The sequence below is a fragment of the Dermacentor silvarum genome, chromosome 4 (genome assembly GCF_013339745.2).
Source record: "Dermacentor silvarum isolate Dsil-2018 chromosome 4, BIME_Dsil_1.4, whole genome shotgun sequence".
Taxonomy (NCBI): domain Eukaryota; kingdom Metazoa; phylum Arthropoda; class Arachnida; order Ixodida; family Ixodidae; genus Dermacentor; species Dermacentor silvarum.
In genome coordinates, this window is record NC_051157.2 from 41,613,185 (window position 1) to 41,623,250 (window position 10,066).

Sequence of the window (10,066 nt, forward strand, 5' to 3'; positions counted from 1 at the left end):
CTCCTCTAATAATAAAGTCGACTTTTGTCCAGCATTGCTCGCCTGTGTTCTCTTCAACTGCTCCTAATACTGCTGCTATAGTGCTGGTGCTACCACCAGCGCGGTACAAAGGGCTGCAATAAAATTTCATTTTTCTTCGTCGTTGGGGGAGAGAGAGAGCGAAACGTTTATTCAATAAAAAAAAATAAAAGGTAACCCCTGCGGTGCTTCCGGCGAGGTTGCCTATATTAGGCTGATCGTTTCGCTCCTCAACAGGTATTGCACACGTTAGAATAACGAAACTTTATTTTCACGCCGCCTTCACTTTGTAGCACACCGAACATCATTTCACCTGTAAATACCAAGTCCATCTTTGTCACACCTTGTTTATTTTTTTTATTTATTTATTTATTTATTTTCCGCCCGGTCTCGCTCGGGGCCTTTCAATCCCTCATCCCCTCCCCCGTGCAGAGTAGCATGTAGGCGACATTACGCGCCGGCGGAAATCTCTGCGTTTCATTAAAGAGCTTTCTCTCTCTCCCTATCTCTCTTTCTCTTTGTCGTCTGTGGCTTTCCGGTGGGCATGGGTCCCTCTTGGAAAGATCCAGTCGTTTAACGTAACGACTGAGCTCTGTAGACCAGCGAGACCGGCTTTTGCAGTGCTGATAGACCGGGACATGTCCATAGCAGATGGTGTGCTGTGGCTGGCTTGCCAGTGTCGCAAGTGCCACAAGTTGGGCCCATCGACTTGTCAAGCTAATCTGGCTCTGAACGCAGGCGTGACTGTAGTGCAGGTGCGCATGCGGCGGAGTGCTACGCGTAAGTGCGATATAACTTGGCGTGCTTGTGTAGACGTTTCCATCGGGCGAAGAAGGCATCTCCTCTTCAGACTGCTGCGCATGAGCACAAATCGTACTGCTGCCACCCACGGTGCTTTTGAGCGGGCGTCTTATGGTTTTAAAGAGTCCGGAGAGTATTATTACCTTCAGCCATGGTGTACACGTCTGTGTAAGCGATTTTTTTTTCTTGCCAATTCCGTCGAGTAGTAGTGAGAAAAAAAAAAGAAAAGGGAACACCATATTGAGCTTCAGGTAAACTGAACCCCATGTGTACTCTATACGGTCTCATTTCACGTCGATGCGCCGAGTACTGATACACAAGACAACTTTGCTGAAGCCACTATCATGTTTAGGGGGACGTTCCAAGTGGCGCGCGTTACGTCAACAATGGTGAAAGAATAGTTGTTGCTTTTACAGCGAAGCTGTATATGACTAGTTTCCAGCGGATCGATGTCCGTAGACCAAAGATCCCGAACATAGTGCAATACCGGGCTGACCACGAGCGGAGGTGAAGCAGGCTTCAAGCAGGCCGCCAACTTGCAAATATAAGTTTAAAATCTTGGGTCCAAATACAACCCGTATCAGATATTAAGCTGATAAGAACATATACTACATTGACCCGCGTCGGTCATGTCTACGCTCGCACCATGCACGTGTACGCCATCCCGCGTATTCAAACTAGTGCCTATGGGGGTGAAATGCGAAAACACCCGTGTACTTAGGTTTAGGTGCACGTTAAAGAACCCCAAGTGGTCCAAATTTCCGGAGTCCCCCACTACGGCGTGCCTCATAATCATATCGTGGTTTTGGCACGTAAAACCCCATAATTTTTTTCAAGCTAGTGCCTACCAGTGTGAGTGTCTTCTGTCTCCTGGCGTCATGCTCTACGTAGGCTCCTTTCCTCAGCTTTGCTCTGACTGTGAAATGGGTAGGCCGCGTGTTGTACGGTCTGAAGAAAAACAGCTTGCCTACCAAGAACGACGGCGTGAACAGGACAGGGAATGGGCGGGGCGGCGGCGGAAGGAGACCACCGACGATGAGCGGGTCGCTGACGCCAAGTGTAAGCGTGCTGCCCGCCCGGACCGCGAGGCGAAAATAAATGCGAACCGTCCACGTGGCCCCGATCTCGCAAACTTGGACCGTTTCACCGGAGCAACGTTCAATCACCACATACACAGCTTCGCTGGTCATCCACCTTCACAGAGTGTCATCCACCTTCACTGAATCACAGAAGTCATCCACCTTCACTGAATTTTTTTAGAGCACAGCTCATATAGGCGCCCATTCCTGTGGCGAGCGTCGGCGTCGTACCTCGTAACCGAGCGAGCGAGCACAGCGAAAGATGAGAGCGAACGCGGAGCGCAGCGGGCGATGAAAGACGGCGAGAGCGAAGAGATGGGGCGAAATGCGAAAACACCCGTGTGCTTAGATTTAGATGCACGTTAAAGAACTCCAGGTGGTTGACATTATTCCGGAGTCCCCCACTACGGCGTGCCTAATAATCATATCGTGGTTTTGGCACGTAAAACCGCATAATTTATTTTAGCGACGAGAGCGCAAGCAGGAAAGCCGAGGGGGAGGGTATGGTGAAAGCGTGAAAAGAAAAGCGTAGTGCCGCGCAAGACGGACTATGGCGACGATCGCTACGAGATGGCGCCAGAATAGTGCGGGTGCCTCGATTTCTGGGTGCCTCACATTTCTGATTATAGTTTTTTTTTTTTGGCGTCGGATATTTTCTGTAAAACTTTACGATTCCTACAGAAATCACTGGACTAGAAAGAGCTTATTAGTCAAGTATTATTAAAGAAATTATTAGTCATATATATATATATATATATATATATATATATATATATATACCTAATCATTTGAGCTTTGATGGGTTAATAACACTTCTAGAATTCTGAACAGCTCACACTTATCGGGAGCTTTTTTTTATCCTGAGCCAGAAGAAACGCAAAAAAAAAAAAAACGTAGGACGTATGGCGACACCACCCTGAAGATCTCACCATCGTGTCACCAATTTTGGCGTCGTCCGCTCGAGTATCGGTAATTAAACTGTTCACCGATAAAGAGGGAATTCATTTTATTCTGACAGTAATCATCAGTATATTTCTGATGTCTGCTGCAGGACGAAAGCCTCTCCTAGCGATCTCCAATTACCTCTGTCTTACGCTGGCCGATTCCAAGCTATTCTGACGGTAAACCGAAGGCTCAATCGTGAAAGTTCTGATGAATTTTTCCTGCGAAGAAACAGTCTAAATACCAGAAATTATACGTTGAAATACGCGATGTGACACTGACGTATTGGCGGTGCAGTTTGGACAAGAAATGAAAGAAAACAATGTTTCTCCTCCGTTTTTCAACTGGTAATTGACGTTTTTCTGCCAAATAAATGAAAATAACTAAATACAGCCGGACGCCTCTACAACGAACGCCTCTACAGCGAAATGACCTGTATAACGAAGGATTAATTATGTACCGGCCAAATTCCTCTCTCTCTCATACGTATTGTGAACTCCTCTACAACGAAGACCACTACAACGCATTTGCCTGTACAACGAAGAAATTTAGGCGTCCCCGACGTCTGATTATTCGTTGTTTTACAACGGACGCGGCGTAGCGGTGCCGCCACTGGCCTCCACGGACGTCACCGAGGTGTGCCCTGCGCTAACGCTAACGGCAGCGATAGCGGCGCACTTGACGAACGTATACCGTTAACTGACAGTTGGGCGAGTTAGTAAGGGTTCGTTGTCAGAAGAATCTGCTGCAGAAACATTAGTACTATATCAGAAGTAACCGCTGCACTGTTACAGTAATCGCTCAAATCGTACGCTGCTTGTTGTAAGGCATCAGCGGGTGCGACGGCTGACCAATACATTGCAGTTGACGACGACGTAATGATTTAATCGGAAATTACGACCTACGACGTCATTAAAGTCATCTAGAGCGAAAAAGAAGCGAATGTCATGCACAAAACAGTGATGACGGTCCTGTGTACGAACCAAGAATTTTGACGTCAATCATTCGATGGTCTCAGCTTTACTTTGCGTAGCTGCTGTGTTTCGTCATTGAGCATGCTATGACTCTCGGTGCAATAAGGTTGGCCGCAGTCACACATTCTGTCAAACGAAATATGCACAAAAAAACAATAGTAATAGCGACTCACTTCACTAATTCTCTGTTTAATTCATGTTAAATAATGAATAATGGTTTTCTTTTGTTGAACCTGCTTAGCCTTCTCTATTCTGAACGGTATGGCGCACGTCTTTTACAATGAAGTGACTTGTATAACGCAGAATTTTGTAGGTCCCGAGCACTTAGTTATAAAGGAGTTTGACTGCAGTGCAAAAAAAATAATAAATAAAAAAATCGCAACTTCGTGAAGCGGTGACAAGAAAAAAATCAATCATTACTTTTACAAAAGAAGCAAATATTAGAGACTGAGAAGCCGAACCAGCGAAGTCGAATTAACCAGTTCAACCATTTTCATCCATGTTCCTGAGTCTTTCTCCTAATTTCGCTCTGCGCTTCTCTGACTTCAAAAGAGGCCCAGGAATTGAGGTGTGGAAGTTATAGTAACGTCGGTGATATATACAACGGCAATGAAAGCCATAAAATTAGAACTGTTGAAGTGAGTGGAGAAAAATGGTGTACTGGGGCAACTACAGAATGACTTCAGGCCAGGCAGACACTTAGAGGATAATATGTTTGTACTAACTCAGTGCATAGAGATTTCAGTAGCTCATAATAGACCTTTATCGATAGCATTTCTAGATATTAAAGGAGCCTACGACAACGTAGACAGGGAATTGTTATGGGATATTTAAGCACGAAGGCATAGAGGACGACTTCGTGGAGCTGCTGAGGGAGATATATAGAGACAACCGAGTACAAGTTGTATGGGAAGGTCGAAAAGGTAATGAAATGGTGGGAACTCACCAAGGATTGAAGCAAGAATGTCCTCTGTCTGCATTGTTGTTCACGCTTTACGTTAAGGGTATAGAAATACGACTGGAAAACAGCGAATTAGGGTTTGATTTATCCTACATGCGTAATGGACAAATGGTGCAACAGAAGGTTCCTGGACTAATGTATGCAGACGACATTGTGCTACTAGCGGACATTAAAAAAGATTTAAAGATACTTGCGAATATCTGTGTCAACGCAGCGATAAATCTAGGCGTTAAGTTTTGCACAGAGAAATCAGGAATTATTATCTTTAATGAAAGGCGAATAATTACGTGGTGTCAATTCAACAGCAAGTCATACCAGTAGTCAAGCAATATAAATACCTCGGCGTATACTTAAATGAAGGAAAGACTTACTCAAGCACCCACCAAGATAATCTGAAAATAAAGGAAAAGCGGAATGCAGCAATAAAGATAACTTTGCGGCTACAGTAAGTATGACTCTATGAGGTGGCGCGTAGAACCTGGAAAGGAGTAATGGTGACAGCGCTAACGTTCGCAAATGCCATTCTATGCTTCAACTCGGATATCTTGTCAGAGTTAGAATTTAACCAAAAAGTGGCAGACCGGTTGGCTTTGGGAGCCCACGGTAAAACCACAAATGAGGCAGTGGAAGGTGACATGGTTTGAGCCTCTTTTGAAGTGAGAAGCGCAGAGCAAAATTATTTTTGATGAAAGACTCAGGAACATGTATGAAAATAAATGGGCGGCTAAAGTGCACAAGTATCTGTACCTGAAAAGCGTGGACACAGAATGGAGGAAGAGGTCAAGAAAGTTGAAAACCAAGTACAGGGTAATTGAAAGAGTAAATAGACAACCAAGAGTCATCAGAAAGAAAGTGAAAGAAGCAGAGACATTGAATTGGATGCAAAGAATGGAAACAAAAAGCGCCGTGAAGAATTACAAGAATAGAAAGAAAGAAATTAGACGGGAAAATATTTACGATAACACAAATAGCAGTGTCTTGCTATTTGAGGTGCGAGCTGGTTGCCTAACAACAAAAGCATACCGGAAGCAAATATTCGCAACAAGACGAGGCATGTGTATGCGGGAGCCAAAATCCGGAGACCACTCAGCACATCCTTATAGAATGCGAAGGGATTCTCCCAGTGAGAACCGTAGGTAACGTACACCTTCCAGAAGCGCTTGGATATAAAGTGGACAGAAGCATCAACCAGTCAGCAGTCGAGATACGCAAGAGATGTTTAGAGTATTGATGGGGAAAAAAAAGCAGGTAAGAGATTGATACGACCGAATCTGTTACAGGCATAGATAGCGGTACAAAGTAGATAGAGACGTTTTAAGGGGGGAGAACTATTAAGGAGATGTATAGAAAAACGATCGAATGAAAGACATGTATAGCATGCCTGATTAAATCAAGCAGGTCAGGTGACTACTTGTCACCGACGCGTTTCAGGGCGATGCAGAAACATCGTCATCATCAGCCTGCTGCGCGTGCCCACTGCAAAATTAGACGACACGGATCGAACAATGAAAAAAGTGACGATAATACTCTTATAATGTTAATAGAAGCTGCCAACGGAGCTATAGTTGTTCGTAAAATAGGCGAAGATGTGGCATTTAACATCTGTATAAACGTGCGAGATACGACTCCCTATATACAATGGCCTCTTCCCGAGATCCCCAATTACCCCTGCCTTGCGCTACCTGATTCCGAGTTGCGCCTGCAAATTTCCTCATTTCATCAGACCAACCTAGTTGTCTGCCGTCCACGACAGCGCTTCCCTTATCTTGGCGCCCATTCTGTATAATTATAATGGAGCACCTGTCGTCTGCCCTACGCATTGCACGGTCGGCCCAGCTCTATTGCTTCCTCTTAATCCCGGCTAGAATATCGGCTGCCCCCGTTTGCTCTCTGAGCCACACGACCGTCTTCCTGTCTCCTAAGGTTACTACGCCTATCAATTTTCGTTCCGTCGCTCGTTGCGAGGACCTCAACTTCTTCTCAGGCTTCGTTGTTCACCTCCTTTTAACCTCCAAGTTTCTGCCCCTTATGTTAGTGCCTGTAGATTGCAATGATCGTACGCTTCTTTTTTCAAGGATAGCAGTGAGCATGCCGGTATGGGTACATATGGGTACAAAGTTTTTGAACATGTACGAAGCTCCAATAAGATCAGAATCCATATTAATTTCCCAACGTAGCGATAATTTTTTAGTACAGTGGCCTCTGTTTCATACGCCTCAAGTGGTATTTGTACAAACGTTGCTTAATCCCTGAAATGTATGCATCTGGTAGGTGACACCTATTTGCGATGTGCGAGAGCGCATACAGATAATCTACCACGAGATCATTTATTGAGTTTACCAATAAACGCTGTCATTGGATGCCTCACAGTGCGGAGAAAAATCTAGTATTGACATTTTCTCTACGTCTCTTGATTGTTTATTCTAAATTAGGATTCCGCACTTAATACCTGTATTTCTGGCCGAACTTCTAGCAGTAGTAATAGCCCTATGCAAAATAAATTCATTAATATCGGCAGTTTTCATAATTACGGATTCGTCATCCTTATGTTCATCGCTCATAGCAAATAGTGGTACTTACCTTTTAGGTGTATTTCATTTTATAGAGCCTGATCCCACCAACTTAATTAGATTGATTTGGGTGCCGGGCCATAATGGCTTAATTATGAACGAAATGGCCGACAGCCTGGCGAGAGCGGCTCTCAGTGGCGCTAATCTATCAATACTTCCTGTGACAGATTACGTAACTACTACCAGATTCGGGAGACGTGCAGTTATTCAAGAATTCTGAGCCCGCAAATAGCTTATTTCTCAGAGTACCGACACCTCCTTGAGACAAAAATGACTTTCATACAAAGAAAAAAAAACTGAATTAATTTTTACCCTGTTACGTTGTTAGATACCAGCCTCGAACTTTTACTGTCACAGGACTAGTCCAGCGCTCTTCCTCCTGTGCCCAATCTGGGGAGATGAGACGATCCAGCATTTTTTTCCTATTTTGTTGCCGTTTTTCATCCTTTATTAAAGACAATCATTTTAGAAGCACGGTTTGGACAAATTGGCATAATTTTTTTTCAATTCCCGACATTCTTTCTCTGGAAGCCTCCTCTTTTGGACATTGTCACAGGGGCGCGTGCTCAACTGTAAAGGATTCCTTAGTTGCTTCAAGCCGCTTTTCTTGATAAATTCATTGCGTGGTGTATTTCATTCATTTCGTCCAGAAAATTTCTATTGTTTTACTAATTAGTCAACTTCTTTCCTAATACCACCAGAGTGTTCGCCAATCATCCACAGTGCACGCGGGTATGCGCTATCAGTGAAGTAAAACGAAACGAAACGCAATAGATCTAAAACGAAGCTTAAAAAGTACACGGCACTGTGAAGTAGTTACATTACCCATTGAACGATCACGCCAGATAGCGTTCAAACGTGCAGCGCGCAAAGAAAGGGCGAAGGTCTTCCCGTTGAAACGCACGGGAGAATGGGGCGGCGAGTAATTAATTTATTCCGGGCATGGTTCGCGCCGCTGACTACATGTCGAGTGACTTTCGAGACAGTCAAGCGACGCAGGATACGTGCGCCATGATACCAACTAGCCCAGTTTCAAGCACTGTTGACTGGTGCGCCATCGATAGCAATTGCGCGATTATTGTTTTTGAACACGTTTATTAACCAAAACGGGATTAGGTAGCGTCCGAATCACACACCCAGCGACGGCTCCTTCGGCATAACGGACGCCAATATCGAAGGCCATGTTTTTAAGGTGCAGCAAGAGCCGGAAGCGATGGCAGGAGCTGTGAAACACGTCATGGCCGCCATGTTTTGATCACCACATTAGACATATTTCGTTTTGCTAACGTGCCAGCATACGTTTTCCTACAGTGTACGACTGTCGATCATTGTCTGCATCCGAGTGGTTGTGCTCCTCGACGCGACATTCTTCATTCCTTAAAGAACCCGGGTTTGGACTCCAGACTTTGGATAGGTTAGTATATATATATATATATATATATATATATATATATATATATATATATATATAACAAGCGCCACATTGCTGTGACGTCATCGCCGCCCATCAGGCGCCTTGTTCTTCCCCTATTTCCTGAGCGCACAGTAGTTGGCTAAAAAGTGAACCTCAGGCCAACTACTCCACCTTTTCTTTTTAATAATCGTTATCTATTTGTTGTAGTCACGTTGTGCATTGTTAAGGCTGCAATTCTAAAGATGCGTGTTTCGTCAATCCCGTAGAACGTGGACTTGTTCGGAGTTCATTGACTCCTTGATTGTTGTTTTCCTTAAGCGCACACTTTTTGTACGTTAAGGAGAAAACTAAGAAATAAAAAAGCGCGAACCAATCCATGCAGTAACATGCATGCTAAAGTGATGGAATCAAATCGCTATCAACATAATGGCTCTGGGCGTACCGGTGGAAGAAAATATAGCTCCGTACTATACACCTCTCTACCGTATATTGGATACGTGTTCGTTCTTCAGAACAGTACAGAGTTACAACCATTAGTTGGGAGTCTCTCAGAATATGAAAGTTCCTCGGGCAAGAACATCCATGAAACGTCTCCCGCGCGATCTCGACCTCTCTGATGGCGCGCCTCGTTCAACAAGTTGCAGCAAGCGCGGACCTCTGGCCAAAGCCTCTCGACAGCGTGTCACGCGTTATCTTGGAACATCCAAACGCCAATCCGGATGACCGGCGACATGATACGTGCGCCGCTGCGTGTCTATTTTATTTTTCGCTGACGTCTCCGAAGTTAAGCTGCTCGTAACAAAATTCAGTTCAGTATCTAAGCCTGTCCTTAATGCTACGCAGTGCCTGAAACTTTCACTTTAAAGCGCTCTCTAAAGAAACAAAGCGAAACAAGATAAGGGGCAACCGAGACGAGAGTCCCCGCAGTGCCTGCTTCCCGGCTTCCCTACTAGCATGCGCAGTCGCCCCCAACCTTTTCTTTATTCATTTTTTTCCTCCTTATTTTTTTGTGCTACGTTCTGCCGGCCTGCCAGCGGGCGTCAGGCGTCACTTCAGATATGCGCCACACGAGCCTAGGCCGAAAGGACGTCCGCTCCCCAAGCGAAACGAAAAAGAAAGAGCGCGAGGGGGAGAGAATAATAATAAGGCCGGGAGGCTTCGCCCCTGTAAAGCCGGCTCGGCCGCAGCTTCACTGTACGCGTGGCGGAGCGACCTCTGCAGGCGGCGGGAGCTGGTTGCGAGCGAGCGGGAGGGAGAGGGAGGGGGAGAGACGACGCATCGACCGGCGCCAACAGCGCGAGGCCTAG

At 45.2% G+C, this 10,066-nt stretch overlaps 1 pseudogene; it reads right to left on the bottom strand.

The window, feature by feature from the left end:
• Nucleotides 1-1,269: 1,269 nt before the first annotated feature.
• Nucleotides 1,270-1,450, bottom strand: LOC119451139 (U2 spliceosomal RNA; annotated as a pseudogene).
• Nucleotides 1,451-10,066: the final 8,616 nt, after the last annotated feature.